Here is a 6,727-nt window from a genome sequence, read left to right as displayed (position 1 = left end):
GAACCAAATACCTCCTAAGAAACAACCCACATCCGACCCTAAACCCTCAGATGCCAGGAATCATTAAGAGCATTCACCACAGGAGAAAATTTCTCTGTTAAACTAAAGATAAACCACTGTGCCCCAATTCCCAGATGATGGAAATGGGGCTTTAAATGATATAATGAGTCACATTTGCATTCTTTTTAGAAGATAAACAGCCAATTTATTGTTTGCCTTGAATGGCATGTCTTTTAGTAATGTGATTGGGGAGATAAAATAACCAGTGGTAACTGATTAACTATTTTAAGTCATTGTGTTCAAAACGTGTGATATATTAGTTCACTTATCCAGAAGTGATCTCAATGATTAGGAGTTGAGCCAAGGAAATAAGCAAAGCAGCTAAGTGAAGGGTAAGCAACTGAAATACTCACAAATTGAACCCTCTCTCTTATGCTCTGAACTCACAGAAGAGGGCCTTAGAGCACTCCCCAGTATCTATTTATTTTATTTAAGATACAATTCTAATAGCAAAATGGAAATAGTTGTTGCAAAGAGATAAAAAGGATGCTGTCCAAGTCAGGCAACTGAAAGTGGCAAGAAATGACAGAACTGACAATGATAAAAGAAATGGATAAATCAAAATGGCAGGAAAAAAATTCATGAACATTTTCTCAGTGTGGGACCATTCTGCGTTAGAGTAAAATAAAAATAATTAAGCAAAACACAGATTTGGTGTTCATATTTCATAACCCTCTAATATCAGAAAATATGCGATCTGTGTTAGGAAGACAATTGATGTATCTTAGAAATAGTTCCAACATAAAAGGTTAAGTTATTTTAAATTCAGTCATCTTGAAAATAAGTGCAATGCTAACTCCTCATGTTGTTCTTCATGGATTACAAGGAAGCAGTGGAGTATCACAGTTAAAAGGATGCATATGGTTCCCAACTGCCCAGATTTCAAATCCCAGCTATGCCGTGTGTGACCTTGGACAACTCACTTAACGTCTCTGAAGCTCAATTCCTCCACTGCAAAATGGGTAGTGGTAAGGATTTAATGAGTTAATGTATATAAAGCATTGGAAGAGTACCTGGCACATAGTAAGTGTTAGATAAGCATTCTCTACAAAGATATTTGCATTTACCAAGTACCTAATGTGTGTCAGGTACTGGGAAGGGTGCTGTGATCTTTATCATTATATTTTATAAGCTTTTACTACATGAAGTGAAACACCAGAATCTTGCCTTCAATATTCCTCAAGCCCAACGTAACCGGCAATAAAGAGTTATCAACCCTAGTACAACACAATGTAATCCATTATACCTAAAGTTCTTTTAACCTGATTTCTGCCATAGTAATTAACTTTTGTTTCTTGAAACTTTATGTCCATTTTGGTTGGCTACTATTCTATCTCTCTGTGAAATGTTCCCCTCTCTTCATTTTGCATGTATATTCATCACCTCTTCTGTTCAGTTACTATTTTAGACCTCAAGGATCCAATGATCTGGGAACACAGTTCGTCTGAGGATAGGCATTACAAGGTAAACACAGTGTTGATAAAAGTTCTGTGTCCCTGATGGTGTCAAGAAGAAATGTGCAATCATTTTCAGGTAAAAACAACAACAAACAAACAAACAAAACTAAAACAACCAGGAAATCTGCATCTGCTTCCTGAAATATGTCCACAAAAATCAAATAGGTATAGATATACTTTTGCCTTAAACAGATAAATTAAATTTTTGAGTATCAAAAAATTATTTTCAACATCCACAAAATACTGAAACAGTACTCTTTAAAACAGTCAAGGTAATGACAAACAAGGAAAGACAGAGAAAATGTCACAGACCAGAGAAGACACGGCATGATGACTGAATGTAAGGGAGTGTCCTGAATTGCATCCTAGAACAGATAAAGATTATTAGTAAAAAGCAGTTGAAATTTGCACAAGGACTGGAGTTTAGTTAATAGTAATGTATAAATGTTAACCTCATAATTTTGATGACTGTAATGTGGTTATGTACAATGTTAGCACTGAGGAAACTAGGTTAGGGGTATTCAAGAACTCTCTGTACTATCTTTGCAACTTTTCCAGAAATCTAAAGTGATTCCAAAATAAAAAGTGCATTTAGAAAAGTATTTTCAGATCTTTGAGAGGCAGGAGAGTGGGAACAACATGCACCTTAATGTCAGAAGGTTGAGTTTGTGTTTTCCTTTCACCACCATCCAACAAGATGACTTAATGCAAGTTGGTTGAGCCTCAGGATTCACATTCATAAAAGGGGGGGATACAATTTCTACCTTATACAGTGTTATTGAAAAGAACAAATAAAAAATTCATGAACCCATACAAAAAGTAATCATAGGCACAACTATTTTTCCAAACCCTGATTTACAGCTTCAATCTAACCTTAAAACTATTTACTCAATTGACACATACATTTTTCTTATTTTACTTTTCGAAAAAGATCAATAAATGATCTGTGATGCCTTCAATAGAGAAAAATTAAGAGTTGGATATCAGTCTCAGAGGGTTTACATTTTCAAGATGTTTTTCTTTCAAAAGTAACATTGAGCTTGTTGAACTTGACAAATCAGTGTTTTTTCGGAAAATCTCCTGCACTGATCTGGGGTGTCCCTGGGTGTGTATGAAGACTTGGGCAAGAAAGAGCTCAAGAAAAATTCATGGATTTGGTGTATTACTTTAGGGTTGCGTGATTCTGACTAACTTTAAGCCAAAACTAGGTAGAGGCAAAACGTTGCTGTGGAAGTTGTGAGAAAGTCCTTGGCAGAAAGAGCAGGCAGTGAGAGGAACAGGGGTGAAATTATCCTTTCATTCTCTGGAAGGTAATGCCAGTGAAGTGGTTAAGAGTATAGGCTTTTGATCCAGACCTTCTGGATTTGAAGCCAAACTCTGACTCTTCCTTTTTAGAGCTTGGGCAGGTGACTTAAGCTCTGTGTCTTGTTTAAAGATAATTAATAAGGACATGATCCTATCTGTATTTTGGAAAACTCCTCTGAAAGCAGGTGGATGATCGATTAGAGCAACATCAGACCCAACAAGGGCCGTGGTAGAGAAGCCAGCACAATAGTAGAGAAGTGATGAGGGCCTAAGCTGCACAGGGAGCCCTGAGCATGGGGAGAAGGAGTCTAGAAAACCATGAAGGAGATGGGTATCAGGAGAAAGTGGGGGAATCAGGGAAAGAAAGGACTCTAGATGGATTCTTAGGCTCCTGGAGACTGGGATTTTGTCCATTAACCAAGATGGAGAATCATGGAAGAGTAGGGAAAAGTCATGCTTGTGATTTGGGACATACTACATGTTTGTGTTTGGGGACATTAAGAAGGAAATGCCTATCTGGGACAGGAACTTGTGTTTTATCTCATATACCACTCTGAGTAAATGGGAGCTTAAAGAGAGTTAAGTACAAGATAGGGGTTAAGAATGCTGTTTCTTTGACTTACTAGCTGTATGTTTAAAAAGGTCAATTGTTTAACCTCTCTGCTGCTTTTTCTTTTGTTTTGTTTTGTTTGTTTTTTTTTGTTTTAAGACAGAGTTTTGCTCTTGTTGCCCAGGCTGGAGTGTAATGGCACGATCTCAGCTCACTGCAACCTCCACCTCCCAAATTCAAGCAATTCTGCCTCAGCCTCCATAGGCATCCACCACCACACCCGGCCAATTTTGTATTTCTAGTAGAGGCGGGGTTTCTCCATGTTGGTCAAGCTGGTCTCGAACTCCCGACCTCAGGTGATCCGTCTGCCTCAGCCTCCCAAAGTTTTGGGATTACAGGCATGAGCCACTGCACCTGGCCTACTTTGTTTGTAACATGGGAAAAACAACAGGCTGGTCGTGGTGGCTCATGCCTGTAACCCCAGCACTTTGGGAGGCCCAGGAGGGCAGATCACTTGAGGCCAGGAGTTTGAGATCAGCCTGGCCAACATGGTGAAGCCCCATCTCTACTAAAAAATACAAAAAAATAGCCAAGTGTGGTGGTGTGCACCTGTAGTCTCAGCTGCCAGGGAGGCTGAGGCACTAGAATTGCTTGAACCCAGGAGGCAGAGGTTGCAGTGAGCCAAGATCGTGCCACTGTACTCCAGATTGGGCAACAGAGCCTCAAAAAAAATAAATAAATAAAAATAAATGGGAACAACAATAGCCATCTTTTAGAGTTGCTGTCAGAATTAAAGGAGATAATCATACAAAGAACTAGCCCTTTCCAACTCACTGTAAATCCTCAATCCATGTTAGCTTTTTGTAACATTAATAACATAGCAATAATAATTTGTAGCTTGAATAATAGTAAGTTGCCTAAAGAGATGTAGCTAAGGAAGTCTGAGTTAGCCTTTGGACTCTGAACTGCCTCTGCATTTAGCATACTGATATGTAGAGCAAGCTGTATCCACACTGATCTCAGTGTGCTGCAGTTTCAAAAGCTGTTCAGCTGGGATCAAGGAAAGCAATGACCGCCTACTCCCCAAATCCTTTCCATTTCGAAATTCCCAGGTCAATGACGACCATTGCCAGAGGGTCTCAGGAAGGTGGAATCCACATGGAGAGTTGGAAAAGGGAGGCCGAGGTGGGCAGATCACCTGAAGTCAGGAGTTCAAGACCAGCCTGGCCACCATGGTGAAACCTCGTCTCTACTAAAAAATACAAAAATTAGCTGGGTGTTGCAGTGGGTACCTGTAATTCCAGCTACTTAGGAGGCTGAGGCAGGGAGAACTGCTTGAACCCAGAAAGCGGAGGTTGCAGTGAGCTGTGATTGTGCCACTACACTCCAGCCTGCAACCCTGTCACAAAAAAAAAAAAAAAAAAAAAGAGAAAAAAAGAAAAATGAGTGGGAACTGAGGAAGTCTAAATAAAATTCTAAACAGCAAGTATAAACCTTTGTTTTTTCAATGAAGAGGAATCACTAGAGTGGACACAGGAGGATGGTGGAAATTGAAGACAGGCAAGAATAGAACACATTTATTGACGGAGAGGAGGGAGCTAGCAGAAAGTATGGTTAACAGAGAGAGAAAATAAGTGAAGACCCCAGTCCTTAAGGAAGGACTGTGAGGATGGGGCAAGAGGAGGGAAGGAAAAGCGTCACCTCTTCCACTGAGGGCTGGAAAGGAGGTGGAGACAAGTGCATAGGCATTTGCGTGTCTGAGCAGGGCTTTGAAGAGGGTAAATGTCTAAAAGCCTCTAGCATCTCAGAAAAGTTGAAGATGAGGTTATATGCTACACTGGAGAGGAGTAGAGACAAGACTGGAAAATTTGAGTGCATGGCTTCAGGTCTGAAATAAACATTGGAAGGCGACAGAGAGGAAGTTGAACCAGTCTGTGTAGAAGGATGTGAGCACTGGGATTTCAAAGACGAGGTTTGTAGAGGCCCCAGTCTGCATCTTTATATGATTTCCTCCAGCATTTTTGTAACATTACATTGCATTTTGTAACATTGCTGAGCCCCTCTTTGAGTAATTGGCAGAAAAGGCTGAGTCCTCATAGAATTGTGTGCTATTTCTAAAACATATCCATGGTTTAAAAAGCTTTAAGATCTATAAACTAAAATCCACCCATTTTGCAGGATGATTCACAGTGTCGACAGTTTGGAGCAATTTCCTGAAGAAAGGACAAAACTGGAAGCTATTCTTTATGTAAGTGAAATCTAGAAGATTATCATTTTTCTTTGGGCTGAAACAACCATCCCTCATCTTCTACATTAAAATACAGCTGAATTTGTAATTAGATCCCTGTCCAAAACTTGTAGTCCCTTATTAAGAGAATTAATTGAGTTATCTCAGAAGAGAATATTGATTACATTGAGATTTGACTAATAAAAACTTCTCTCCAGAACTTATCTAAAGTGAGGTCTGGAACTAGGTCACCGTCACTCATGAGAAAGCCCTCAGAAACCAAGAGAAGACAGAGAAGAAAGGGAATTCAGCACAAGGGTCAAGAAGCCAGGGCTGGGGGCATCCTTCAGTGGAGGAGAATAGCATTTGACAGCTGCCTCTAGAGAAAGTGGAAGATGTGCAGGGCTCGCAGTGTTGGGCATGTTAACAGGGGGAGAAATCCATGAAAAAGCTGTGAAAGGAAGTCTGTGCAACTGAATGAAGTGCTAAAACAGATGACCGATTTTAAAATTTAGGGGCTTGAGGGCAGAGTGTGCCTGTGGCTTTTTCTCTCTGTGCTAAGTGGTTTCCTGAGTGGACCCTGCCACAATTCACTATCACATCATGTTGAGGCTCTTCCTTTGTTTCTCCTTTCGTGTCAGTTTCCCTCATTTCTTCTGCACTGTAGCCCAAATAATAGACATCTCCATGCCTGCTCATTAATCCACAGGGCAAAGAAAAGAAGCATCTTTGAGGTGTTTGCATTTTAATGGGCTGTACACAGACAGGGTTCGCCTGCTTCTGATCCTGGAGGACTGAAGGAAGAGGAGGCTGGATCATATTTTCCCTTTCTTGTCTAATTTAACAAACCTGCTTGGCTACCAGCAAGAAGTTGACAGATTGCATACTGTCATCATTTAATCTTAAGACTAAAATTCAATTTTCCTTTCTCAGGATCAAAATTGGGAGCAGGGGGGAATAAAACACCCCAAAGACACAAGGTGACCTGTCTCAGTGGGGTGACCTAGTGCACCAGCCAGCTAATGATGCCCGTCTGTCAGCTGGGCCCCGGGTGCCAGAGCCCGAGGGAGAGGAGACCAACCCTGACAGATGGTGGTGGCTTTGCTGATTATAGAGCTCAGTTGGACC

General features: G+C 40.5%; 1 long non-coding RNA gene across 1 annotated transcript in view; it reads left to right on the top strand.

Moving 5' to 3' along the window:
* Positions 1-230: 230 nt before the first annotated feature.
* The window catches only part of LOC103785659 (uncharacterized), a 147,916-nt gene continuing 141,419 nt past the window's right edge, over positions 231-6,727 (top strand). The window contains exons 1-3 of the long non-coding RNA XR_010108816.1: positions 231-1,028; positions 1,457-1,524; positions 5,551-5,620. This is a non-coding gene — a long non-coding RNA (uncharacterized LOC103785659). The remainder of the gene's footprint in view (positions 1,029-1,456; positions 1,525-5,550; positions 5,621-6,727) is intronic.

This window comes from Pan paniscus, chromosome 10 (genome assembly GCF_029289425.2).
Source record: "Pan paniscus chromosome 10, NHGRI_mPanPan1-v2.0_pri, whole genome shotgun sequence".
Classification (NCBI taxonomy): domain Eukaryota; kingdom Metazoa; phylum Chordata; class Mammalia; order Primates; family Hominidae; genus Pan; species Pan paniscus.
This window is presented reverse-complemented; position numbering and strand designations above follow the sequence as displayed.